Source organism: Oncorhynchus clarkii, chromosome 9 (genome assembly GCF_045791955.1).
Source record: "Oncorhynchus clarkii lewisi isolate Uvic-CL-2024 chromosome 9, UVic_Ocla_1.0, whole genome shotgun sequence".
Classification (NCBI taxonomy): Eukaryota; Metazoa; Chordata; class Actinopteri; order Salmoniformes; family Salmonidae; genus Oncorhynchus; species Oncorhynchus clarkii.
Window position 1 is genome coordinate 50,732,513 of NC_092155.1, and position 27,298 is coordinate 50,759,810.

General features: G+C 47.0%; 1 protein-coding gene and 1 pseudogene across 1 annotated transcript in view; both read left to right on the top strand.

Moving 5' to 3' along the window:
- The window catches only part of LOC139416995 (general transcription factor II-I repeat domain-containing protein 2A-like), a 40,216-nt pseudogene extending 23,464 nt beyond the window's left edge, over positions 1–16,752 (top strand).
- LOC139417281 (kelch domain-containing protein 8B-like) overlaps positions 1–27,298 on the top strand; it is a 109,203-nt gene that overhangs the window by 36,511 nt on the left and 45,394 nt on the right. The window lies entirely within an intron of this gene.

The window sequence follows — 27,298 nt, forward strand, 5'->3', positions numbered from 1 at the left end:
ACCACTCAGGAAGAAGACGCGTTCTGTCTCCTAGAGATGAACGTACTTTGGTGCGAAAAGTGCAAATCAATCCCAGAACAACAGCAAAGGACCTTGTGAAGATGCTGGAGGAAACAGGTACGAAATTATCTATATCCACAGTAAAACGAGTCCTATATCGACATAACCTGAAAGGCCACTCAGCAAGGAAGAAACCACTGCTCCAAAACCGCCATAAAAAGGCCAGAATACGGTTTGAAACTGCACATGGGGACAAAGATCGTACTTTTTGTAGAAATGTCCTCTGGTCTGATGAAACAAAAAAGGAACTGTTTGGCCATAATGACCATCGTTATGTTTGGAGGAAAATGGGGGAGGCTTGCAAGCCGAAGAACACCATCCCAACCATGAAGCACGGGGGTGACAGCATCATGTTGTGGAGGTGCTTTGCTGCAGGAGGGACTGGTGCACTTCACAAAATAGATGGCATCTTGAGGATGGAAAATTATGTGCATATATTGAAGCAACATCTCAAAACATCAGTCCGGAAGTTAAAGCTTGGTTGCAAATGGGTCTGCCAAATGGACAATGACCCCAAGCATACTTCCAAAGTTGTGGCAATATGGCTTAAGGACAACAATGTCAAGGTATTGGAGTGGCCATCACAAAGCCCTGACCTCAATCCTATAGAACATTTGTGAGCAGAACTGAAAAAGCGTGTGTTAGCAAGGAGGTCTACAAACCCGACTCAGTTACACCAGCTCTGTCAGGAGTAATGGGCCAAAATTCACCCAACTTATTGTGGGAAGCTTGTGGAAGGCTACCCGAAAAGTTTGACCCAAGTTAAACAATTTAAAGGCAATGCTACCAAATACTAATTGAGTGTATGTAAAACGTCTGACGCACTGGGAATGTGATGAAAGAAGTAAAAGCTGAAATAAATCATTCTCTCTACTATTATTCTGACATTTCACATTCTTAAAATAAAGTGGTGATCCTTACTGACCTAAAACAGGAAATTTTACAATGATTAAATGTCAGGAATTGTGAAAAACTGAGTTGAAATGTATTTGACTAAGATGTATGTAAACTTCTGACTTCAACTGTAGACATCCAATTTCAACGTCAATCTTGAACGGTCTCCCTGGTTTCAATGCAGCTGCTGAGGAAATAACAGTATTGTCTATTACCTATTATCTACTACAAAGCATTTTCCTAGACAAATGTGACTTTAATTTGTCTATGTTTATGTGTCTATCTAGAACACGGATGAGTCCGTATTGTATCCTACTGTACCTGGTGGTATTTTGGCTGTGTGTAGCATCAGGTTTGTGTGTGCTTCTGCCTTTCCCCCTCTCCCCATTCTCTCCTCTTTTTCCTCTGTCTTTAGTTCTGTCTCCTCTACTCGCAATAACAAAATAAAACCACCATGTCCTTCGACTCCTTAGAAACACTTAAGGAGACAAAAGGCTTCAAATTGGCTGCCTGCTGCTCAGATGAAACCCAAGAGCTGGAGACGTTCCTCTCTGGGAGGAGGAGAATAGTGTCCACGGAGACAAAGCACCTGCAAATCCACTCAGCTTTCAGAATGACAGAGACCTGCATGCCAGAAGCCCTCCAAAACACTTTCACCTCTTAACATTCATTTGCTTTGGTTGCTGCTATTTTTTTTTTATCTCATTCAAGTGTTCTTTCTCCTGTCAGGTCGATCAAAAGGATATATCTGTGGGTGGTAACTTTCATCAGGCTTTATGTGTTCCCTTTTTTAGTCATCTGTAATAAATACATGTCTATACCTGGTAAAGCTGTACATCAGTTTGTGTGGGTGGAAAGAGAGCTTGTGTAACTAAAGAACAGTTGCAATCAAGTAGAAAGATCTATCAGTGGCCCAATGGGGGTTGTCAGGTGTTTTACGAACAATGCATCTGGCAACGTCAGCCAATTATTGCACAGTTTACTCAATCCATTCCATTTCCTCTCCTGTCCAACCCACCCCACCAAATGCTGTCTTTAGGATAACGCAAGATGCAGAGGAAATGCCATGTGTTTTCTTCCCTCTCCTCTGTGAATCCCTTCCATCTGTCTCGTTCCGCTACATCAGAGTTCTATTATCTCTACAATATCAGCTGACGATTCCATCAAGCCTGCGATTAGCACCAGTCCTCAAAGTAAACACACGGCGGCTGCCTGTGGAACGCTGGTTCCTGGCTCTGGCTGGGGAGCCTGGGGAGATGACGGGTGAAACCAGCAGAACGGCCATGCTCCTGACTCTGGCTGCCTAGGAGTTAGATGCCAGGACACTCACCATATCCTAAGGGAGGCAGTCACACAATCTGGGACACAAGGCACAAATAAATCTCCTAGGCCGGGGAAGGAGTGCAACCTAATGCAAGAGGAGCTGTTCCCCTATAATCTTTGATGGTCTTGTCTCTTTCTGTCTATTTGTACACTACATTTGTCTGTCAGAGACTGGTGTCTGTGGAGGTGATGACAAAAGGATCTGGCACAGTGAACGCTTTGTGTGATGACAAACAGCCAGATGCATGGTCGTTCGCTCACCACACACACACACACACACACACACACACACACACACACACACACACACACACACACACAGACACAGACAGACAGACAGACAGACAGACAGACAGACAGACAGACAGACAGACAGAATGGAGCCTTCATTGGTTGTTAAAAATAATCACTTTTCAATTAATTCTTGAGACACTTACAGTACCTTTCGTGCAAAGGCCAAGCTGTGAGCTGTTGTTTTTGTCTGCTTGATTTCTTTGTCTGCTTGAGGGGTTTGTTCAGTCAGTGATACATCAGAAGAGAATGATGTGATGGGTCTGTGTTTTCATAGTGTGTGAAGTGAAGGCTCTTCTAACCTCTCTCTGATTAACCCAGATCTGTCACCACCCAGCCTAGCCGACAGCTTTACAAGCTACCTTATTTCAGCTGGTGTCCTCGCGAGAACAGGGAACAGTGTGTTGGCAGTACAGTGTGTGTGCGTGTGTTTCTATCTGCAGATCCATCCATGTGTCCGTGCACCTGTATCAGAATGTTTATGCAGTCAAATGTGTGTATGTGGTTTGAAGTGTATTCAGCACATTTGTTTTTATTTGTGTATCCAGTAATGTGTGTGTGTACAGTGTGTGCGCTTGGGTGGTGTGTATTGGTGTTGTTGTTGGTCCACTCTGCTGCTTTAGCCTCTGCTGTGTATCAGCAGCCTGTCACTTCAGGTTTCTGTTCCTACTCTTGTGTTTGACAAACAAGCCCACACAATCTCTCAGCCAGCCTGTCTCGCTCCACCTCATCCTTGCCCCCGTCCTGCCTGGAGCAGAACTGTTTCCCTCTGCAGTTCTCTCTCTCTCTCTCTCTCTCTCTCTCTCTCTCTCTCTCTCTCTCTCTCTCTCTCTCTCTCACACACTTCTCTCAAGATGCTCATTTCAGTTTCAGGAGAATCACATTAGCACTTATGTTGATAGAGAATCCATCAAGAGAGTGGTGGGGAAAAACGCAACAAGAGCCCTTAATGAGAAACAAATAATTAGTAAATGCTTCCTCTGAGATGGATTGTGCAGCACTCTGTTGTTCTAGAGAGGCTTCCAAACTGTGTCTTCTTTTCAAACATTCACCATCGTTACTGCTGCTAATTGTCAGTTTAATGGTTACTTATACGTAATTTAATTAGTGTGTATAACCTGGTAAACAGGCTGGGGAAGTCTGATTATACTGGACCAGTTTTAGTCTTACAAAGAAGCATTACCAAGGCTATTACTGTAGACATATCCATCATATCCATACAGGAGCCAAATGTCCAGCATCTGTGACAGAGTATCATGCTCTTCTGTATTTCTCTCCTCCACTCTTTGCACCCAGTGACCTATTCAATTGAAGAAAATGACCCACAAGATAAGATATCCTATTTTTCGTTCTCTTTATTCTCGTCATTTTAATTCAGTCTGTAGTCAAACCAAAGGATGTTTAAGCTCCTACGTTCTTGGGAGGCTCAGATGTCATTCCCTTTCAGATTCCCTCTGACAATGATACTATGAGGTGAGTCTAGGCTGCTGTTGTGGGCCAAGAGGACAGAAAATAGGGAGAGAAAGAGAGGGAGGGAGACAGACAGACAAACAAACGGGACTTTGGTGATGGAGAGAGGACATATATATCCCAGGGAGGTACCACCCTGTGGGTTCAGTGTTAGGCGTAGTTAATTGTGATATTATTTGATTCATTATTTTCCTCAGACAGCCAGGCATTGAAATGCCAGTGGAGGCCTAGTGATTGCATTATGCACCTGGGTGACAGGGAGGGGTGAGGAAAGGTCAGTAAGTGAAATTGAACGACTGTGAGGCTCTGCGTTCTAATTTAGTGGTTCTAACGAGAGACTGATCATTCAAGAAAGAACATCATCATGGGTTTGTTTATGCAGTCCAGCCTTGTTATTTTACAGCCAACATAACAAAGACTGTCCATCTCAGTAGCAATTAAAGAGATGAGACAGAGTGTATGGAGAGAGAGCAAGAGACGCGGACCAACACAATGAGCTAGTAGGATCTTGTATCACAGATCAAACAGGCTAGGATGATCTAGTCTAGACGAGTCAACATACTGTACTGTAAAGGTGTGTAAGTAAGATGTTTACAGTGTTGCCCTCTGTAAGTGACATTTCATGGTATCAAAAGGAGAAGTGTCCCAGAAAACCCCTGCAAAGTCACCCAGTAAATATCTCTCTGTCACCTCCTATCATTCCCCTCAGATCTCATATCAAGAGGGTTTGGACTCATTTTCTATGGTGGCTGTTTGTGTCTGTGTACAGTATTTGTGCAGGGAGTTTTCTGCTATTGTAATCCTTGGGCAGGCCGCCTAAACGTTTCTTCAGGTCACCAAAGTCCAAATAGTGTTAAACATTTTTTTTAAATAATAACAATACTATTTTTGGAAATACACTTTAAATGAATATATAAAATATGTAGAAAAGATAATGGACTTATAAATTTCACATGCTGTTGTGCAAATGAAATTGTCACGCCCTGACCATAGTTTACTTTGTATTTTCTATGTTTTGATTGGTCAGGGTGTGATCTGAGTGGGTATTCTATGTTTCATGTCTTGTTTGTCTATTTCTATGTTCAGCCTGATATGGTTCTCAGTCAGAGGCAGGTGTTCGTCATTGTCTCTGATTGGGAACCATATTTAGGTAGCCTGGGTTTCACTGTGTGGTCGTGGGTGATTGTTCCTGTCTATGTGTTTTTTCACCAGATAGGCTGTTTTAGGTTTTCGTTACGTTCATCACGTTCTTTATTTTGTAGTGTTTGCATTGATTCGTGTTTTACGTTTGTTCATTAAAATATGGATCGCACTCTACACGCTGCATTTTGGTCCGATCCTTGTTCTACCTCTTCATCAGAGGAGGAGATAGAAGAAAGCCGTTACAGAATCACCCACCACCAACGGACCAAGCAGCGTGTCAACAGGCAGGAGCAGCGCGAGGAGAAGCGCAATAAGGATTTCTGGACATGGGAGGAAATCCTCGACGGGAGAGGACCCTGGGCTAAACCAGGGGAGTGTAGCCGCACTAAGGTGCAGCGGGAGAAGAAACAACAGGAACAGCCCAAGGAGGAGTACAGTATGGAGTATACTACTTGGGAGGAGATCGACAGGTGGGCGGCCGACCCAGGGAGAGTGCCGGAGCCCGCCTGGGATTCGCTGGAGCAGTGCGAGGAGGGTTACCGTAGAATGGAGGCGGTGAAAGCAGAGAGGCGCTGGTATGAGAAGGCAGCACGGCGACGCGGATGGAAGCCTGAGAGGCAGCCCCAAAAATTTATTGGGGGGGGGCTAACAGGGAGTATGGCTATGCCAGGTAGGAGACCTGAGCAGACTCCCTGTGCTTACCGGGGGGCTAGAGAGACCGGACAGGCACCGTGTTATGCAGTGGTGCGCACGGTGTCTCCAGTGCGGGTGCATAGCCCGGTGCGGTATATTCCAGCTCCGCGTGTCTGCCGGGCTAGATTGAGCGTCGAGCCTAATGCCATGAAGCCGGCTCTACGCAGCTGGTCCCCAGTGCGTCTCCTTGGGCCGGCTTACATGGCACCAGCCTTGCGCTCGGTGTCTCCGGTTCGCCTGCATAGCCCAGTGCGGGCTATTCCACCTCGCCGCACTGGCAGGGCGACCGTGAGCATTCAACCAGGTAAGGTTGGGCAGGCTCGGTGCTCAAGAGCTCCAGTGCGCCTGCACGGTCCGGTTTTTCCAGTACCACCTCCACACCCCAGCCCTCCGGTAGCAGCTCCCCGCACCAGGCTTCCTGTGCGTGTCCTTGGCCCAGTACCACCAGTGCCAGTACCACGCATCAGGCCTACAGTGCGCCTCGCCTGTCCAGCGCTGTCGGAGCCCTCCTCCTCTCCAGCGCTGTCGGAGTCTCCCGCCTGTTTAGCGCTGTCAGAGCTTTCCGCCTCTACAGCGCTGCCGGAGTCTCCCGCCTGTTCAGAACTGCCAGTTAGCATAGAGCTGCCAGTTAGCATAGAGCTGCCAGTTAGCTTAGAGCTGCCAGTCTGCAAGGAGCTGCCAGTCTGCAAGGAGCTGCCAGTCTGCAAGGAGCTGCCAGTCTGCAAGGAGCTGCCAGTCTGCAAGGAGCTGCCAGTCTGCATGGAGCTGCCAGTCTGCATAGAGCTGCCAGTCTGCATGGAGCTGCCCGTCTGCAAGGAGCCGCCAGAGCTGCCTGTCTGCAGGATGCCGCCAAAGCTGCCAGTCTGCAAGGAGCCGCCAGAGCTGCCAGTCTGCAAGGAGCCGCCAGAGCTGCCAGTCAGCATGGAGCAGCCAGGGCCGCCAGTCAGCATGGAGCAGCCAGGGCCGCCAGTCAGCATGGAGCAGCCAGGGCCGCCAGTCAGCATGGAGCAGCCAGGGCCGCCAGTCAGCATGGAGCAGCCAGGGCCGCCAGTCAGCATGGAGCAGCCAGTCAGCATGGAGCAGCCAGTCAGCATGGAGCAGCCAGAGCAGCCAGTCAGCATGGAGCAGCCAGAGCAGCCAGTCAGCATGGAGCAGCCAGAGCTGCCAGTCAGCATGGAGCAGCCAGTCAGCATGGAGCAGCCAGAGCTGCCAGTCAGCATGGAGCAGCCAGTCAGCATGGAGCAGACAGAGCTGCCAGTCGACCAGACTCTTCCAGATCTGCCAGTCGTCCAGACTCTTCCAGATCTGCCAGTCGTCCAGACTCTTCCAGATCTGCCAGTCGTCCAGACTCTTCCAGATCTGCCAGTCGTCCAGACTCTTCCAGATCTGCCAGTCGTCCAGACTCTTCCAGATCTGCCAGTCGTCCAGACTCTTCCAGATCTGCCAGTCGTCCAGACTCTTCCAGATCTGCCAGTCGTCCAGACTCTTCCAGATCTGCCAGTCGTCCAGACTCTTCCAGATCTGCCAGTCGTCCAGACTCTTCCAGATCTGCTAGTCGACCAGACTCTTCCAGATCTGCCAGTCGACCAGACTCTTCCAGATCTGCCAGTCGACCAGACTCTTCCAGATCTGCCAGTCGTCCAGACTCTTCCAGATCTGCCAGTCGTCCAGACTCTCTCAGATCTGCCAGTCGTCCAGACTCTCTCAGATCTGCCAGTCGACCAGATTCTCCCAGATCCGCCAGTCGACCAGATTCTCCCAGATCCGCCAGTCGACCAGATTCTCCCAGATCCGCCAGTCGACCAGATTCTCCCAGATCCGCCAGTCGACCAGATTCTCCCAGATCCGCCAGTCGACCAGATTCTCCCAGATCCGCCAGTCGACCAGATTCTCCCAGATCCGCCAGTCGACCAGATTCTCCCAGATCTGCTAGTCGACCAGGATCTGCTGAAACCGCCAGCCAGCCAGGTTCTGGTAGTTTCTACTACCTGCCTGGGCTTCCTCTCAGTGCTGAGCTTCTTCTCAGTGCTGAGCTTCCTCTCAGTGCTGAGCTACCTATCTGTCCCGAGTTACCTCTGTCCCGAGCTGTCCCTCTGTCCCATGTTATCATTGTGGTGGGTAACCTATTTAGGGACGTTTAGGAGGGGGATTAAAACTGTCATGGAGTGGGGTCCACGTCCAGCGCCAGAGCCGCCACCGCGGACAGATGCCCACCCAGACCCTCCCCTATAGGTTCAGGTTTTGCGGCCGGAGTCCGCACCTTGGGGGGGGGGTACTGTCACGCCCTGACCATAGTTTACTTTGTATTTTCTATGTTTTGATTGGTCAGGGTGTGATCTGAGTGGGTATTCTATGTTTCATGTCTTGTTTGTCTATTTCTATGTTCAGCCTGATATGGTTCTCAGTCAGAGGCAGGTGTTCGTCATTGTCTCTGATTGGGAACCATATTTAGGTAGCCTGGGTTTCACTGTGTGGTCGTGGGTGATTGTTCCTGTCTATGTGTTTTTTCACCAGATAGGCTGTTTTAGGTTTTCGTTACGTTCATCACGTTCTTTATTTTGTAGTGTTTGCATTGATTCGTGTTTTACGTTTGTTCATTAAAATATGGATCGCACTCTACACGCTGCATTTTGGTCCGATCCTTGTTCTACCTCTTCATCAGAGGAGGAGATAGAAGAAAGCCGTTACAGAAATAGACAACAGGTGGAAATTATAGGCAATTAGCAAGACACCCCCAATAAAGGAGTGGTTCTGCAGGTGGTGACCACAGACCACTTCTCAGCTCCTATGCTTCCTGGCTGATGTTTTGGTCACTTTTGAATGCTGGTGGTGCTTTCACTCTAGTGGTAGCATGAGACGGAGTCTACAACCCACACAAGTGGCTCAGGTAGTGCAGCTCATCCAGGATGGCACATCAATGCGAGCTGTGGCAAGAAGGTTTGCTGTGTCTGTCAGCGTAGTGTCCAGAGCATGGAGGCGCTACCAGGAGACAGGCCAGTACATCAGGAGACGTGGGGGAGGCCGTAGGAGGGCAACAACCCAGCAGCAGGACCGCTACCTCCGCCTTTGTGCAAGGAGGAGCAGGAGGAGCACTGCCAGAGCCCTGCAAAATGACCTCCAGCAGGCCACAAATGTGCATGTGTCTGCTCAAACGGTCAGAAACAGACTCCATGAGGGTGGTATGAGGGCCCGACGTCCACAGGTGGGGGGTTGTGCTTACAGCCCAACACTGTGCAGGACGTTTGGCATTTGCCAGAGAACACCAAGATTGGCAAATTCGCCACTGACGCCCTGTGCTCTTCACAGATGAAAGCAGGTTCACACTGAGCACGTGACAGAGTCTGGAGACGCCGTGGAGAACGTTCTGCTGCCTGCAACATCCTCCAGCATGACCGGTTTGGCGGTGGGTCAGTCATGGTGTGGGGTGGCATTTCTTTGGGGGGCCGCACAGCCCTCCATGTGCTCGCCAGAGGTAGCCTGACTGCCATTAGGTACCGAGATGAGATCCTCAGACCCCTTGTGAGACCATATGCTGGTGCGGTTGGCCCTGGGTTCCTCCTAATGCAAGACAATGCTAGACCTCATGTGGCTGGAGTGTGTCAGCAGTTCCTGCAAGAGGAAGGCATTAATGCTAAGGACTGGCCCGCCCGTTCCCCAGACCTGAATCCAATTGAGCACATCTGGGACATCATGTCTCGCTCCATCCACCAACGCCAAGTTGCACCACAGACTGTCCAGGAGTTGGCGGATGCTTTAGTCCAGGTCTGGGAGGAGATCCCTCAGGAGACCATCCGCCACCTCATCAGGAACATGCCCAGGCGTTGTAGGGAGGTCATACAGGCACGTGGAGGCCACACACACTACTGAGCCTCATTTTGACTTGTTTTAAGGACATTACATCAAAGTTGGATCAGCCTGTAGTGTGGTTTGCCACTTTAATTTTGAGTGTGACTCCAAATCCAGACCCCCATGGGTTGATAAATTTGATTTCCATTGATCATTTTTGTGTGATTTTGTTGTCAGCACATTCAACTATGTCAAGGAAAAAGTATTTAATAAGAATATTTCATTCATTCAGATCTAGGATGTGTTATTTTAGTGTTCCCTTTATTTTTTTGAGCAGTGTACATTACATGACAAAAAGTATGTGGACACCTGCTGGTTGAAAATCTAATTCCAAAATCACAGGCATTAATATGGAGTTGGTCCCCCCTTTGCTGCTATAACAGCCTCCACTCTTCTGGTAAAGCTTTCTGCTAGATGTTGGAACATTGCTGCAGGTCCTTGCTTCCTTTCAGCCACAAGAGCATTAGTGAAGTCGGATGCTGATGTTGGGCTATTAGGCCTGGCTCACAGTCAGCTTTCCAAGTCATCCTAAAGCTGTTTGATGGGGTTGAGGTCAGGGCTCTGTGCAGGCCAGTCAAGTTCTTCCACACCGATCTCGACAAACCATTTCTGTATGGACCTCGCTTTGTGCATGACGGCGTTGTCATGCTGAAACAGGAAAAGGCCTTCCCCAAACTGTTGCCACAAAGTTGGAAGAATTTGTCTAGAATGTCATTGTATGCTGTAGCGTTTAGATTTTCCTTCCCTGGAACTAAGGGGCCTAGCTAAAACCATGAAAAAATGCCCTAGACCATTATTCCTCCTCCACCAAACTTTACAGTTGGCACTATGCATTCGGGCAGGTAGCGTTCTCCTGGCATCCGCCAAACCCAGATTCGTCCTTCGAAGTGCCAGATGGTGAAGTATGATTCATCACTCCAAAGAACGTGTTTCCACTGCTCCAGAGTTCAATGGCGGCGAGCTTTACATAACTCCAGCTGACTCTTGGCATTGCACATGGTGATCTTAGGCTTGTGTGCGGCTGCTCAGCATTGGAAACCCATTTCATGAAGCTCCCAACGAACAGTTCTTGTACTGACGTTGCTTCCAGAAGCAGTTTGGAACTCGGTAGTGAGTCCCGTTCTGTGAGCTTGTGTGGCCTACCACTTTGCCGCTGACATGCTGACCACACCGCTCGCGTTACGTGTGCAAGAATTGCAAAATAAATGTACACATTCATGTTATTCAATCATTTTATCCAAACTGCTCGAACACGTCCATGAGCGTGTGTGTAGCCAGGCGCTAAAATAGAACTTTGTCGTATTTTTGACGCTGCAAGTCCTGCCTCTCCCATCTCCTCATTGGATTTTAGGAGCATATACCCATGTGGGTCATTTAAAGTCCCGTTGGTGGTGGTAATGCACCTTAAAGTTGTTTACCAACCACCATATAAAGTCCACAGAAGAAGAAGAAGAAGAAGATTGATGGAGGAGAGATTACACACATTTACTAGGTTTCCCCTTTTATCTGTGGATTAATTGTCGGAGTAAAGAACACACAATTTTGTGTGACTCAAAAGATCCAGAAGATCCAAAGAAAAAGGACCTTGAGCATTTCAGGTCAAATAACCCAATGTTTATATCCCAGGACAAACAGCAAGCTAGCTAGCTAAATGGCCATGAATGTTTCATGTGTTTTGACCTGTCCCCAAATTAATATAGTTGGTTCAGAGTTTGTTTTGATATTTCAACCTGCGTGTTCAGATCACGTCTGGTGTGGATGGACAAAATCAACATGTGCTCGATGGCGCACATGGACGCCTGCCCGGTCTAGTCAGCCTGCGAGCCATTGTTGTTCCAAGACGTTTCCACTTCACAATAACAGCACTTACAGTTGACCGTGGCAAGGTGGCATCCTATGACAGTGCCACATTGATAGTCACTGAGTTGTTCAGTAAGGCAATTATATTGCCACTGTTTCTCTATGGAGATTGCATGGCTGTGAGCTCGATTTTATACACCTGTCAGCAACGGGTGGGGATGAAATAGCCAAATCCACTAATTTGAAGGGGTGTGCACATTATTTTGTATATACCAAAGTAGAAGCTAGACAGTCAGGGAGAATTGAAAATTCCAAAAACAATTAATTTAGCATTATTGATTTTGATGTAATTTTTTAGCAAAAGATCACATTATATGCCATGGCAAAATGCATAGAAATACAGGAAATTCGCTTTAAAACTGCAACATTTTCTCTGAGCGCCATGGCAAAATACAGTTGAAGTCGGAAGTTTACATACACCTTAGCCAAATACATTTAAACTCAGTTTTTCACAATTCCTGACATTAAATCCAAGGAAAAATCCCCTGTCTTAGTTCAGTTAGGATCCCCACTTTATTTTAAGAGTGTCAGAATAATAGTGGAGAGAATGATTTATTTCAGCTTTTATTTCTTTCATCACATTCCCAATGGGTCAGAGGTTTACATACACTCAATTAGTATTTGGTAGCATTGCCTTTAAATTGTTTAACTTGGGTCAAACCTTTCAGGTAGCCTTCCACATGCTTCCCACAATAAGTTGGGTGAATTTTGGCCCATTACTCCTGACAGAACTGGTGTAACTGAGTCAGGTTTGTAAGCCTCCTTGCTCGCACACACTTTTTCAGTTCTGCCCACAAATTTTCTATAGGATTGATGTCAGGGCTTTGTGATGACCACTCCAATACCTAGACTTTGTTGTCCTTAAGCCATATTGCCACAACTTTGGAAGTATGCTTGGGGTCATTGTCCATTTGGAAGACCCATTAGCAAGAAAGCTTTAACTTCCGGACTGATGTCTTGAGATGTTGCTTCAATATATCCACATAATTTTCTTTCCTCATGATGCCATCTATTTTGTGAAGTGCACCAGTCCCTCCTGCAGCAAAGCACCCCCACAACATGATGCTGCCACCCCCTGTGCTTCACAGTTGGGATGGTGTTTTTTGGCTTGCAAGCCTCCCCCTTTTTCCTCCAAACATAACGATGTTCATTATGGCCAAACAGTTATTTTTTTCATCAGACCAGAGGACATTTCTCCAAAAAGTACGATCTTTGTCCCCATGTGCAGTTGCAAACCGTAGTCTGGCTTTTTTATTGCGGTTTTGAAGCAGTGGCTTCTTCCTTGCTGAGCGGCTTTTCAGGTTTCGTCGATATGGAACTCGTTTTACTGTGGATATAGATACTTTAGTACCTGTTTCCTCCAGCATCTTCACAAGGTAATTTGCTGTTGTTCTGGGATTGACTTGCACTTTTCGCACCATGTATGTTCATCTCTAGGAGACAGAACGCATCTCCTTCCTGAGCGGTATGGCGGTTGCGTGGTCCCATGGTGTTTATACTTGCGTACTATTGTTTGTATAGATGAACGTGGTACCTTCAAACATTTGAAAATTGCTCCGAAGGGTGAACCAGACTTGTGGAGGTCTACAATTTTTTTCTGAGGTCTTGGCTGATTTCTTTTGATTTTCCCATGATGTCAAGCAAAGAGGCACTGCAATTGAAGGTAGGCCTTGACATACATCCACAGGTACACCTCTAATTGACTCAAATTCTGTCAATTAGCCTAACGGAAGCTTCTAAAGCCATGACATCATTTTCTGGAAATGTCTAAGCACTGTATCACAATTCCAGTGGGTCAGAAGTTTACGTACACTAAGTTGACTGTGCCTTTAAACATCTTGGAAAATTCCAGAAAATGAAGCCATGGCTTTAGAAGCTTCTGATAGGCTAATTGACATAATTCCAGGCGGTGTACCTTTGGATGTATTTCAAGGCCTACTTTCAAACCCAATATCTCTTTGCTTGACATCATGGGAAAATCAAATGAAATCAGCCAAAATGGCTTAAGGACGACAAAGTCAAGGTATTGGACTGGCCATCACAAAGCCCTGACCTCAATCCTATAGAAAATTTGTGGGCAGAACTGAAAAAGCGTGTGCGAGCAAGGAGGCCTACAAACCTGACTTAGTTACACCAGCTCTGTCAGGTGGAGGAATGGGCCAAAATGCACACAACTTATTGTGAGAAGCTTGTGGAAGGCTACCTGAAACGTTTGACCCAAGTTAAACAATTTAAAGGCAATGCTACCAAATACTAATTGAGTTTATGTAAACTTCCGACCCACTGGGAATGTAATGAAAGAAAAAAAGCTGAAATAAATCATTCTCTCTACTATTATTCCCACATTTCACATTCTTAAAATGAAGTGGTGATCCTAACTGACCTAAGACAGGGAATTTTTACTAGGATTAAATGTCAGGAATTGTGAAAAACCGAGTTTAAATGTATTTGGCTAAGGTGTATGTAAACTTCCAAATTCAACTGTACACTTATTTTCCACGGCATAAAAATCATACAGTGTAGTCTAGGTTTGCATCAATTAGCTCATTCAGTGCTGTGTGCACTGAAGGATGGCTCTGTCACTTTCCACAGAATGGGGCTGATTTAGTAAAGTCTTGTGTCACGGTCGTCCTCCTCTTCTTCTGAAGAGGAGAGGCGAAAAGGATCAGAGGACCAATATGCGGCGTGGTAAGTGTCCATGGTCAATCTTTAATAAAGAAAGTAGTGAACACTGAAAACTATACAAAACCAGTAAACAAAATAACAACCGTGAAGCTAATCATATGGACTGTGCTGAAACAAGCCATCAACATAGACAATCACAAACAAACAAACAGTGCAACCCAGGCTACCTAAGTATGATTCTCAATCAGAGACAACTAATGACACCTGCCTCTGATTGAGAACCATACTAGGCCGAAAACATAGAAATGCCCCAAAACATAGAAAAACAAACATAGACTGCCCACCCAACTCACGCCCTGACCATACTAAATAAATACAAAACAACGGAAATAAAGGTCAGAACGTGACATCTTGGAATATCACATAATGATTACGTAGTTTTCTACATAACAGAACCAAATGTAATAGCGTAATTAGTTACCCCCCTAAAACAGATATTTTATTATGACATTATAGGATGGTTTTTTGAAAGCCCCCCAAAAATGTCATGTAGGCTCCACTGTCCCCCAAATGTCCCGCAAAATCGTCCTGTTGTCCCACATGTGGTCACCCTAATCCCTGTTGGGCAGGAATTGTTGCATCTTTTCACCTTGTTAGTCTCTCTCTTTCTCTCTCTCAGGTGATATTTAAAGGAGAAGTGTATCCAAAATCCAGAAGCTCCCAAGTCATTAAAACTAGTGGAGTTTGCCCTCTCTCCCTCTCTCTTCTTGTAGTGCTTGTAACAATTATGCTAGTATGAACTCGAACCCAGGTGCAAAGAAACCCAGCAACCAGAGGTAAGGCTAAATCCAGAACTTTTATTTAGTCTTAACAGAAACAAGGCAACCGCACAAGAGCATACTATTTAGACATGAGACCTAATCAAAGATTCAGGCCATCTGAGGAACCTAAATAACAAGGCAACTAGGTGAACAGAGAAGGTAATTAAACACAGGTGAATCCAATAAGTAATATCCAGGGTTATCTGGAAACTAGAAAACAGGCTAAGGGTGCCCTCCAGCAGTAAACTGAGGAAACAACAATCAAATAACACAGAAACTGTGACAGTTTCTGTCACGGCTCCTGACGTTCCACCAGGGGTAGCTGAACTGCGACTGAAATCCCGAACTGAGCCCGGGGTCCAGAATGTCCCGAGCCGGAACCCAGGATCGCTCCTGAGGACCGTAACCTTCCCGAGATACTGAGATACTGAGTCCCATGCTGGAACTGGCGACTGGAGAGGATGTATCGCACAGTATAGGCTGGCTGGTGGAGGCTTGGTGGCCGGAACCAGAGGACTGAACACCACAGGCTTGAGTCTGAAGATGTGGAAGGTGGGATGAACCCTCATGGACCGGAAAAGACGAAGACGATAGGCCACTGGATTATTGTGTTGCAGAACCTTGAATGGCCCAACGTACCGGGGTGCCAACTTCCTTGATTCCACGTGCAGAGGCAGATCCCTAGTAGACAACCAGACCATCTGGCCTGGATGCAGGAGAGGATTCGAATGGCGATGATGGATGGCCTGTCATTGAACCCGAGCTGAGGACCTCAGGAGTGCTGACCGATCCCTCTTTCAGGTCTGGTGGCAATGAGAGACGAGACGTTGAGTGGATGGAAACGCCACTACAATCTTCTGATCTGGAAACAGAGGAGGCTGGTATCCGTACAAAACCTGAAATGGTGACAGGCCATTGGAGGAACACTGGAGAGTGTCGTGTGCGTACTCCACCCAGGGAAGATGCTGACTCCAAGTGGCAGGGTTAGCGAACACACAGCACCGTAAGGCAGTCTCCAGATCCAGATTCACCCACTCCGTTTGACCATTGGACTGAGGAGTACAGAACACCCTCCAGAATCTGGAGGCAAACTGGGGGCCTCGGTCAGAAACAATGTCCAAAGGAAGTCAGTGAAGGCGGAAAGGTCTGAGTGTCCACCTCCACCGAGGGCCACCAAAACCACCTCCTCAGAAACTCTAGCGTTCGCTGCCCTCCCGGATGGACTGTGCCTCAAAAGAAGAACAAAGCGTCTGTTAGATGGACAGCCGTCAGGAACTGCCTCCCTACTTTGCATCTCCTTCACTACAGTCTCTATACTCCAGGACAATGGTGCAAGGATGAGCAACCTGGGGATGATGGATCCAAGCAGCCGATCCTCACTGGAGCTGGGGAACTGATGAGAAAGGGCATCTGGCTTCACGTTCTTAAACCCCAGATGGTAAGAGCCCAACGAACCTGTCGGTACAGAGGCGTTTAGCCTCCTGGATGTAGGTCAAGTTCTTGTATTCAGTCCAAACCGTAAAGGGATGTTCTGAACCCTCCAAACAGTGCCGCCACTCCTCCAAAGCCAGTTTGACTGCAAGAATCTCCAATTGCCGAAATCATAGTTCCTCTAGGGATGAAGCTTTTGGTCTGTAGCCGAGCGCTGAGACAGAACCGCACCCACGCCAATGTCAGAGGCATCCACCTCAACCACGAAGGGAAGAGAAGAATCCGCATGAACTAGAATGGGTGCAGACAAAAACCAATGTTTCAGGTCCTAGAACACCTTCTAGCTTACATGCCCAGCCAAACTCTTTGTGAGCTCTGTCAATGGCACAGCCACCGAACTAAAGTATCTCACAAATCTCCAGTAGAAATTAGCAAAACCCCAAAAACGCTGGACTTGCTTGACTGTGCTGGGCCCGCGGCCAGTTGACCACCGCTTCTACCTTTTGGGAGTCCATCCGTACACAGCCCTGAGACACAATGTACCCCAAGAAGGTGATCTGAGGAACGTGAAACTCAAACTTTTCAGCCTTCACAAAGAAGTGGTGAGAGAGGAGTCTTTGAAGAACATGGCGAACATGTTGGATGTGTTCAAACATAGACCTGGTGAAGATGAGGATGTCATCCAGGTATACAAACACAAACTGGTGAAGGAAGTCGCACAGCACGGCCTGGAAAAAGGCTGGAGCATTTGTAAGTCCAAGAGGCATGACACGGTACTCATAATGTCCATTTGGGGTGTTGAATGCTGTCTTCCACTTGGCTCCCTGTCTGATGCGCACCGGATTGTACGTGTTCCATAAATCAAATTTTGAGAAATCCGTAGCTCCCAGGAGTCTCTCAAAGGCTGACGACAAGAGGAAGAGGGTAACGGTTCTTGATGGTAATGTTATTTAAACCCCGGTAATCGATACAGGGACGTAATCCCCCACCGCTCTTTCCAACAAAGAAAAATACCCGCTCCTGCAGGTGAAGTGGACGGCCGAATAAAACCAGCCGCCAGCCCCTCCTCATTATAACTGTTCATGGCTGCGGTCTCTGGACCTTAGAGGAGGTTGATGGCACAATTATAGGACCAGTTCACTGGCCCTCCGTTTGCTGAAGACCTGACCCAGATCCCAGTAATCCCGAGGTACGCGGGAAAGATCAGGCTTGTCATCCCCAGCCGGGGTAAAGATGTGGAGAGAGTTGCAGGCATGTGAACTGGCATGAAGGATTCCATCCCAGAACTCTTCCCGAGGACCAGTCAACTTGAGGATTATGGTTTGAAAGCCACGGATGTCCAAGAACCAGGGGAAGCTCAGGAGAGTCCACCAAATGTAACTGGATAAACTCCACATGATAATCCAGAACTCATAGCTGAATAGGCATGGTGAATTGCTTCACCTTCCCAGACCTTTTGGATGGTTGACCATCCAGCTTAGTGAGAGACAGCCCCTGTTGGCGAGCTAATGTGCGATCCAGAAAACAGCCGGTAGCCTATGAAAGCAGGAATGTCCAACTGCTCATTGCCCCACCGCAAGTTGGCTGAAAGCAAGGTGCGTACCGTGTCGGCAGTTGGAGACTATATCTGACTCGCCAGTATTCTCCCGTCTACTCACGAGTCACCCCATTTCCTGTCAGCTTGGGACAGGAGGCACAGAAATGTCCAGACCGTCCACAGTAAAGACAACGTTGCTCGTTAATCCTGCGCCTTCTGTCCAGAGCGGAAAGTTTAGTGCGTCGCAATTGCATCGGCTCTTCTGAAGGATATGAAGGAGAACCAGAGCCAAATTGAGAACTTTGACAGGGTACAGGACAAGCAGAGGCAGCATAAGGCAGTGCAACAAATGAAGAATCGACTCCCTCAGCTGGAAACAACTCGGAACCCCTCCGTCCTCTCACGACGACGTTCCCGAAGCCAGTTGTCAATCTGGATGGCCAGAACGATAAGCTTATCCAGAGTGTCAGGGTTGTCCTGGGAAGCCAGTTCATCCTTGAGAACCTCGCTGAGTATGTTCAGAAAGGCTGAGTGAAGTGCCTCTGTGTTCTCAGCGGCGAGCGTCCAAATGTCAATGGTGTAATCAGCTATGCTCTGGCTGCCCTGCCGAAGCGCAATGAGTCTTTGAGCAGTGTTCCTGCCACTGATGGGGTGATCAAAAACCCTCTTCATCTCCTGGGTGAAGCTTTGCCAATTAAAACAAATGTCTGATTGTTGCTCCCATATGGTCGTGGCCCAGGCCAGAGCCCGTCCTGAGAGCAAGGAGATGACGTGGCTGTGCTGTACAGAAACAGCTGCAAAAACTAGTCGTGCTGTTGCTGGATGCAGGCCTCGCTCTGCTCCGTTGCCAGTGAATTCATGATTCAGAAATCTGCGAAGTATGGACAAATTCATTGTTTTATTGAAAATGTACAGGTGAATGAGCTATTTTTGTAAAATGTACATTCAGTTTTGAGTCAGGAAATGTGTACCTTTCCTCCTAAAACATTTGCGATTATTTTAAATAATGATTTTATGTAGCCGACTGCCACAGCATCCGAGATGGATAATAACTGAGCATTACACATTAGTTATACAAAGTAAACAGCAAACTACAAATATGTCTAATGACGAAATACTCACAAGTGATGAAGAAAACTACTGGATGGGTGCTGATGGTGTTTTCGAACCATATTTATTTGAGCCTGAGTATTCGGATGAATAATTGAGGCAAGTTGAGCTTCAGATGGCCGCTGCCGCTCTAGCCACCGAAGCTGCAACAGCAGCTGGACCACAGCCCCAACCCATCCCCAGGATCAACACAGACCGTGGTGCAGTTGTGGCAACTGGCTTCAATGCCGACAGATGAGGAACTCTGGTGTCCTGGATTTCTTTTTCTGTATTCCAAGGATGAATCAGAGATGCAACCCTGTTCCAGCTGGGCCTTTCCAAAGAGTACTATAAGTAGCTAACCTTCACTTTATTGAATGATAACGTATTATAAACCTCTGAGCGGAATCATTAGTGGGTTTATGTTTTCACATTAGCCCAATTGTATCTTTTAATATCCTTCGGTTTTCTGTCTCCATCATTTCTGATTGTAAATCTTGTTCTTATGCATCGTCCCTGAAGAGCTGGCTATACACACGCAGTGCTGCTCGGTTGGCTGCAGAAGTATTTAAAGTGCTTTCTTCATGCTCCTTCACTTTCTCCATATTTTGTTGTGTTACAGCCTGAATTTAAAATGGATTCAATTTAGATTTTTTTTCAATGGCCTGCACTCAATAACCCATAATGTCAAAGTGGAATTATGTTTTTCAAAATGTTTAGAAATGTATAAAAAATGAAAAAATGAAATGTCTTTGAGTCAATAAGTATTCAACCCCTTTGTTATGGCACACCTAAATAAGTTAAACATTTGCTTAACAAGTCACATAATAAGTTGCATGGACTCACTCTATATGAAATAATAGTGTTTAACATGATTTTTGAATGACTACAGTACCTCATCTTCATCCCCCACACATACAATTATCTGTAAGGTCCCTTAAACAGAGATACAACCACAAAGACCAAGGAGGTTTTCCAATGCTTTGCAAACGAAGGGCAGACATTGAATATCCCTCTGAGCATGGTGAAGTTATTCATTACACTTTGGATGGTGTATCAATACACCCAGTCACTACAAAGATAAAGGTGTTCTTCCTAACTCAGTTCCCGGAGAGGAAGGAAAACCGCTCATGCATTTCAGAATGAGGCCAATAGTGAATTTACAATATTTACAGTGTTTCATGGCTGTGAAAGGAGAAAACTGAGGATTAATCAACAACATTGAAGTTCCTCCACAATAATCCACAATTGACAGAGCGAAAAGAATGAAGCCTATAGAGAATACAAATATTCCAAAACATGCATCCTGTTTGCTTTAAGGCACTAAAGTAATACTGCAAAAAATGTGGCAAAGTAAACAACTTTTTGTCCTGAATACAAAGTGTTATGTTTGGGGCAAATCCAACACTTTACTGAGTACCACTCTACATATTTTCAAGCATAGTGGTGGCTGTACCATGTTATGGGTATGCTTGTAATCGTTAAGGACTGGGGAGTTTTTCAGGATAAAATAAAGGAAGGAAAACCTGGTTGTCTCCTTTCTAACAGACACTGGGAGATGAATTCACCTTTCAGCTGGACAGTGACCTAAAACACAAGGCCAGATCTACACTGGATTTGCTTACGAAGAAGACAGTGAATGTTCCTGAGTGGCTGAGTTACAGTTTTGACCATTTTCAGGTCTATGGCAATGTCTAGCAATGATCAACAACCAATTTGACAGAGCTTGAAGAATTCTGAAAATAATAATGGGCAAATGTTGCACAATCCAGGTGTGGAAAGCTCTTAGAGACTTACCCAGAAAACTCATAGCTGGAATCGCTGCCAAAGGTGTTTCTACAAAGTATTGACTCATGGGTGTAAATACTTATGTAAATTATATATTTCTTTGTTGAATTTAAAATTATTTTGAAAACATTTCTATAAACATGTTTTCACTTTTATTATGGGGTATTGTATGTAGATGGTCGAGGCTGAAGGGTCTTCCCCACGAGGGCGCACATATACAGTTGTTACCCATCTCCGCAGCTGTGCCCATCGGCTAAATATAATAATGGTAAATGTTTGAGGTGGAAAATAACACATTTCCTGACACAAACTATTGTACATTTGACAAAAATAGCTAATTCAGCTGTACACTGTCAACCCATTTTTCCCCCAGCTGATTCAGTACAGAACTACAGGAAGAGAGAGCGGGAGAGGTCAAACTCCACTGAACTAGTTTCAATGTATGAAATCACTTGGGAGTTTCTGGATTGGGGTATACTTCTCCTTTAAGAGCTGCAGAGCCAATGCTCTAGTTGGCATGAGAGATGTTGGAAGAGCTTAACTGCTGTTTAGCTCTCCCTCTTTACATTTTTGAATACAAAAGCCTTTTATTTTGTATCCCTATTTGGATTGCTGGATTGTGTTTACTTCACTAAACTTCTCAATGGTCCAGTGCAGCTATTTTTTATCTCAATATCAAGTCATTTCTGGGTAACAATTAAATACCTTACTGTAATTGTTTTCTATTAAAATGGTCAAAAAGAAACAAAAATAGCTTTTTTTAGCAAAGAGCAATTTCCCAAGCAAGAATGTTGCTTGGACAGTCTGGGAGTGGTCTGAGTGGAGAGGGACAAACTGAAAACTACCTGTTATTGTCAGAGAGGTTTTGGACTCAGAGAGGTTTTGGACTCAGAGAGGTTTTTGGACTCAGAGAGGTTTTGGACTTTCTTATTGGTCTATTAAAGTTGCTATATGTGACTTTTTTGGGCGACCGACCAACTCACATAGAAATGTCAGGTCTGTCATTCTCATTGAAAGCATGTCTTAGAAGCAGTAGATCTGTTCCATGTGCATTATTTATATATTTCCTGTTCTTAGATTAGTTATTGTGTCTTTTACTTTCATTTTTGTACACCAGCTTCAAACGGCTGAAAATATAATATTTTTGGTTATGGAAAATATATTTCACAGTGATATAGATGGTATAGTATAATGATTTTCTACAATATACTTGCTTGTTTTGACACTGTCGTAGAAATTACACTCAGGGAAAATCAAAGTCCATCTTAAATGAATCATTCTTTATTATCAGCGCGCTGGAGGGTTCCAATCAACTCAATGCACCAAGAACACATCAATCAATCAGTCAAATGTATTTATAAAGCACTTTTCACATCATCAGATGTCAGAAACCTAGCCTAAAACCCCAAACATCAACCAATGCAGCTGTACAAGCACGATGGCTAGGAAAATCTACCTAGAAAGGCAGGATCTTTGGAAGACACCTAGAGAGGATCCAAGCTCTGAGGGGTGGCCAGTCCTCTTCTGGCGGTACCAGGTGTAGATTATAAGAGTACATGGCCATTTAAGGCCAGATTGTTCTTCAAGATGTTCAAACGTTCATAGATGACCAGCAGGGTCAAATATTTATCAGTGGTTTTAGATGGTGCAACAGGTCAGTACCTCAGGAGTAAATTTCAGTTGGCTTTTCATAGCTGACCATTCAGAGGTTGAGACAGCAAGTGCGGTAGAGAGAGAGAGTCGAAAACAGCAGGTCCGGGACAAGGTAGCACTTCCGGTGAACAGGTCAGGGTTTCCTAGCCGCAGGCAGAACAGTTGAAACTGGAGCAGCAGCACGACCAGGTGGACTGGGGACAGCCAAGAGTCATCAGGCCAGTTAGTCCTGAGGCATGATCCTTGGGCTCAGGTCCTCTGGGAGGGGAGGGAGAAAGGGAGAGAGAATTAGAGGGAGCATACTTAAATTCACACAGAATACCAGTAAAAAACAGGAGATAAACAGACTGACCCTAGCCCCCCGGCACATAGACTATTGCTGTATAGATACTGGAGACTGAGACCGATGGGTCATTTCAGGGAATCATTTTGGCTCGTGAGCGCTGATTTCAAAACTACTGGCTGAAATTATACAAAACCTTTATAACATATATTTAACTGTCTTTAGGCTCTCGCCTATCATCTTCACTAGATATCACCCTTCTTTGTACTCCCTGCAACTCTTTCTCTCTTATCTCTTATTTAGATTGTCCCTCAATCTCGCCGCTGTGTGTCTTTCCTCCTTTGTAAATCCTTAAATCTCCCAGAGTGTGTGTTCCTGTCTTGTGTTCCATGACTATGGTGCATAGCTATCAGTCTGGTTACCTGTCAGCCCTGTGTACAGGCACCGTGTGACAACGATGGCCTCTGTGTCTTTTTCACATAACAACCTAACTTCAAAAGAGTGTGATTGTGTGTGTGTGTGTATGCATGTGTGCGTGTTTGTGTGTGTGTGTGTGTGTGTGTGTGTGTGTGTGTGTGTGTGTGTGTGTGTGTGTGTGTGTGTGTGTGTGTGTGTGTGTGTGTGTGTGTGTGTGTGTGTGTGTGTGTGTGTGTGTGTGTGTGTGCGTGTGTGCGTGTGTGTGCATGTGTGTGTGTGTGCATGTGTGCGTGTTTATGTTTATGTGCATGTTTATGTGTGTGTGTGGTGTGGAGGCAAAGTGAGAAGATGTGAGATGAAGAGAGCAGTTGCAGGAGGAGCTGGATGAGCAGCGGGTGGTCAGTTAATAAGACTGTTCTCCTTTTGGAGAAACAGGATGTGCTTCATGCAGGGTTGATGTGTTTCTGTGTCGATTGGGTATACAGTACATCACATTTTCTGCCGTGTGTGTTTGTGACTTTATCTTATGCTTTGTTCATGTGAATAAAGCTGTTGATTATCTGTATCTGTTAGAAAAGGACTTACCATATCTCATTTCCTGTTATTGTTGTTGCGTCTTGCCCCTCTGTGACACACAGAGCTGTGTGCTCTCTGCTCTGTGTTGGTAACGGTGATTCTTCTGTTCATCTTTAATTGGTGTGTCACACTGGTCATGGGTCATGATGATGTATGTTATTATCGTCCACCAGTCAGCACCACCTGCACAAGCTCCGTGTGCTCCACCCCTTAAATGTCTACTGGGTGGCTGTTGCCATGGCGTCTCCCTGGGAGACGGGCATAGATCAGAGCAGAGTTACCTTAATTAGAGTAGACTGCGTGTGATTGTGCGGTGGAACCTCAGGGCGGCGGGCCGGCAGGAGGTGGATGCTCCAGGGGCCAAGAGCGGAAGCTGGGACCCCCTCTCTTCCTCCCCCTCCCTACCTCTACCCTGTTCCAACCACAGCCAGTAAACATATGTTGATTGGTTTTATATGCACAGAGAAAGACAACAGATAACCACAGGTGATTACTGTTTTGTTATTAGCACCCAAGGGGTAAGTTTAGCTTTCTCAATGTTATTAGAATGAACTTGCAAGGATGGAGGATGTTATATCATTCGTTTTGTGTTCATGTATTGTTTACAGTGAGTGTAGAGGATATGTGTAGAGTCTCATTGCCTGCAGAGCTCCAAGCCCTCCAGAAATATTACAACCAAATCATCCCTATCTGTGACAATCTAATGTGGAGGATTATAATGAGTGAAGCCCAGGAATGTCATTGAACAAGTGAGAAAATCAGGGTGTGGAATTTAGACTGCTGTGGTACGATGGTTCCCACAGGTCTTCCTGAATGGCTGTTTGATATTTGCTTGTCATTTCATTTCTCAGGGGATAGGCCTATCAAAGCCTATTTAAAGAGGTTTTGTTGGTGAAAGCTCAAATTGGGAATGCAGTTTTCTCAATAGTATTGACTGTCACTTTCTCTGTTCTTTTCTGAATTAGTTTATCCACAGATACTTTCATTCCCATTCATACACACACACACACACACACACACACACACACACACACACACACACACACACACACACACACACACACACACACACACACACACACACTCCCATTCCCATGGTTATGCATCATATCTGTAAGTAGTCATTTATTTAGTCGTTCCTCTGTTTGAATGTGCTGAACACCCTGGCTAGATGTAACATGTTAATGATCATCCTGAGTGGTGTGTGGGCGGGCCGGGGAGAGAGGGTTCTCTCCTCTGCATCTCAGATAATCTCAGATAATCACAGGTCTGTGTGTGTGTGAGAGGGGCTCTGCTCTTTTCCCTCTGAGAAGTGAGGGGCCATTATGACCTGTGATCTTTAACAGGGAGCAGACCACAGTGCTCACTGAGAGGAGGCCCTCCATACCAGGGCACGGTGAAGCAGAGAGGGGGGGGGGGGGGGGGTGAGTGGAGCAGAGAGGGGGTGAGTGGAGCAGAGATGGGGTGAGTGGTGCAGAGAGGGGGTGAGTGGTGCAGAGAGGGGGTGAATGGAGCAGAGGGGGGAGGGTGGGTGAGTGGTGCAGAGAGGGGGTGAGTGGTGCAGAGAGGGGGTGAGTGGTGCAGATAGGGGGTGAGTGGTACAGAGAGGGGGGGGGTGAGTGGTGCAGAGAGGGGGGGGGGAGAGTGGAGCAGAGAGGGGGTGAGTGGTGCAGAGGGGGTGAGTGGTGCAGAGAGGAGGTGTGAGTGGTGCAGAGAGGGGGTGAGTGGAGCAGAGAGGGGGGGGGGGTGAGTGGTGCAGAGAGGGGGGGGTGAGTGGAGCAGAGAGGTGGGGTGAGTGGAGCAGAGAGGGGGGGTGAGTGGTGCAGAGAGGGGAGGTGAGTGGTGCAGAGAGGGGGGGTGAGTGGAGCAGAGAGGGGGGTGAGTGGAGCAGAGAGGGGGGGTGAGTGGAGCAGAGAGGGGAGGTGAGTGGAGCAGAGAGGGGGTTGAGTGGAGCAGAGAGGGGGGGTGAGTGGTGCAGAGAGGGGAGGTGAGTGGAGCAGAGAGGGGGGGTGAGTGGTGCAGAGAGGGGAGGTGAGTGGAGCAGAGAGGGGGGGTGAGTGGAGCAGAGAGGGGGGGTGAGTGGAGCAGAGAGGGGGGGTGAGTGGAGCAGAGAGGGGAGGTGAGTGGAGCAGAGGGGGGGGGTGAGTGGAGCAGAGAGGGGGGGTGAGTGGAGCAGAAAGGGGAGGTGAGTGGAGCAGAGGGGGGGGGGGGGGGGGGGGGTGAGTGGAGCAGAGAGAAGGTGAGGGTGGACACAGATACAAGGAGATGAGTAGGGAATAAAGGGATATTGTAGGAGACCTGGAAGAGGAGGCGGCAGTACAATCTCCAATGGTTTTGGAATTATTTTTGTAATCAGGTACTGTTAAATCAGTGATGGGCTTAAAAAAGCAAGCAGGGATGCATTCAGATTGACTTCCTCAGCACTTATTCTTTGTCATCTCTCTGCCAGGCCTCTTCTCCACTTATCTCTCCTTTTTAGTTTGCTTTGCCACTGTCTTTTCTCTCTTCTTTCTGGCTCATCCTCCTTCATGCTCTCCACTCTCATTCTTCTCTCCCTCGTTTCTCTGTGTGTGTGTGTGTGTGTGTGTGTGTGTGTGTGTTTGTCTGTGTGTGTGTTTGGCACTGAGTCATGTTCTGAGCAGTAAGCAGGTCAAAACCTCTGTCAGAATCTGTGCAGCAGGCTACAGGGACACGGGGGTATCTGTGCATGATAGGGAAAAGAGCAAGAACTGTTTTTGTATTCCGAGGTCTAGCTTTCTGTCTGAAAGTGTTCCAGTAAATCCTCCTGCTTCTCTGGATTAGTGCAATGCTGCGGTCGCAAATCTGACTGCTAATAGAGTGCCAACCCTCCTCTCCTCTCCCCAACCCTCCTCTCCTCTACTCTCCCCAACCCTCCTCTACTCTCCTCAACCCTCCTCTCCTCTACTCTCCCCAACCCTCCTCTCCTCTACTCTCCCCAACGCTCCTCTACTCTCCTCAACCCTCCCCTCCTCTCCTCTCCGCTCCTCTCCTCTCCTCTCCTCTCCTCTCCTCTCCTCTCCTCTCCTCTCCTCTCCCCAACCCTCCTCTACTCTCCCCTCCTCTCCTCTACTCTCCCCAACCCTCCTCTACTCTCCTCTCCCGAACCCTCCTCTACTCTCCTCTCCCCAACCCTCCTCTACTCTCCCCACCTCTCCTCTACTCTCCCCAACCCTCCTCTCCTCTCCTCTCCCCAACCCTCCTCTACTCTCCCCTCCTCTACTCTCCCCAACCCTCCTCTACTCTCCCCAAACCTCCTCTACTCTCCTCTCCTCTCCCCAACCCTCCTCTACTCTCCCCAACCCTCCTCACCTCTCCCCAACACTCTTCTCCTCTCCCCAACCCTCCTCTACTCTCCTCAACCCTCCTCTCCTCTACTCTCCCCAACCCTCCTCTCCTCTACTCTCCCCAACGCTCCTCTACTCTCCTCAACCCTCCTCTCCTCTCCTCTACTCTCCCCAACCCTCCTCTCCTCTCCTC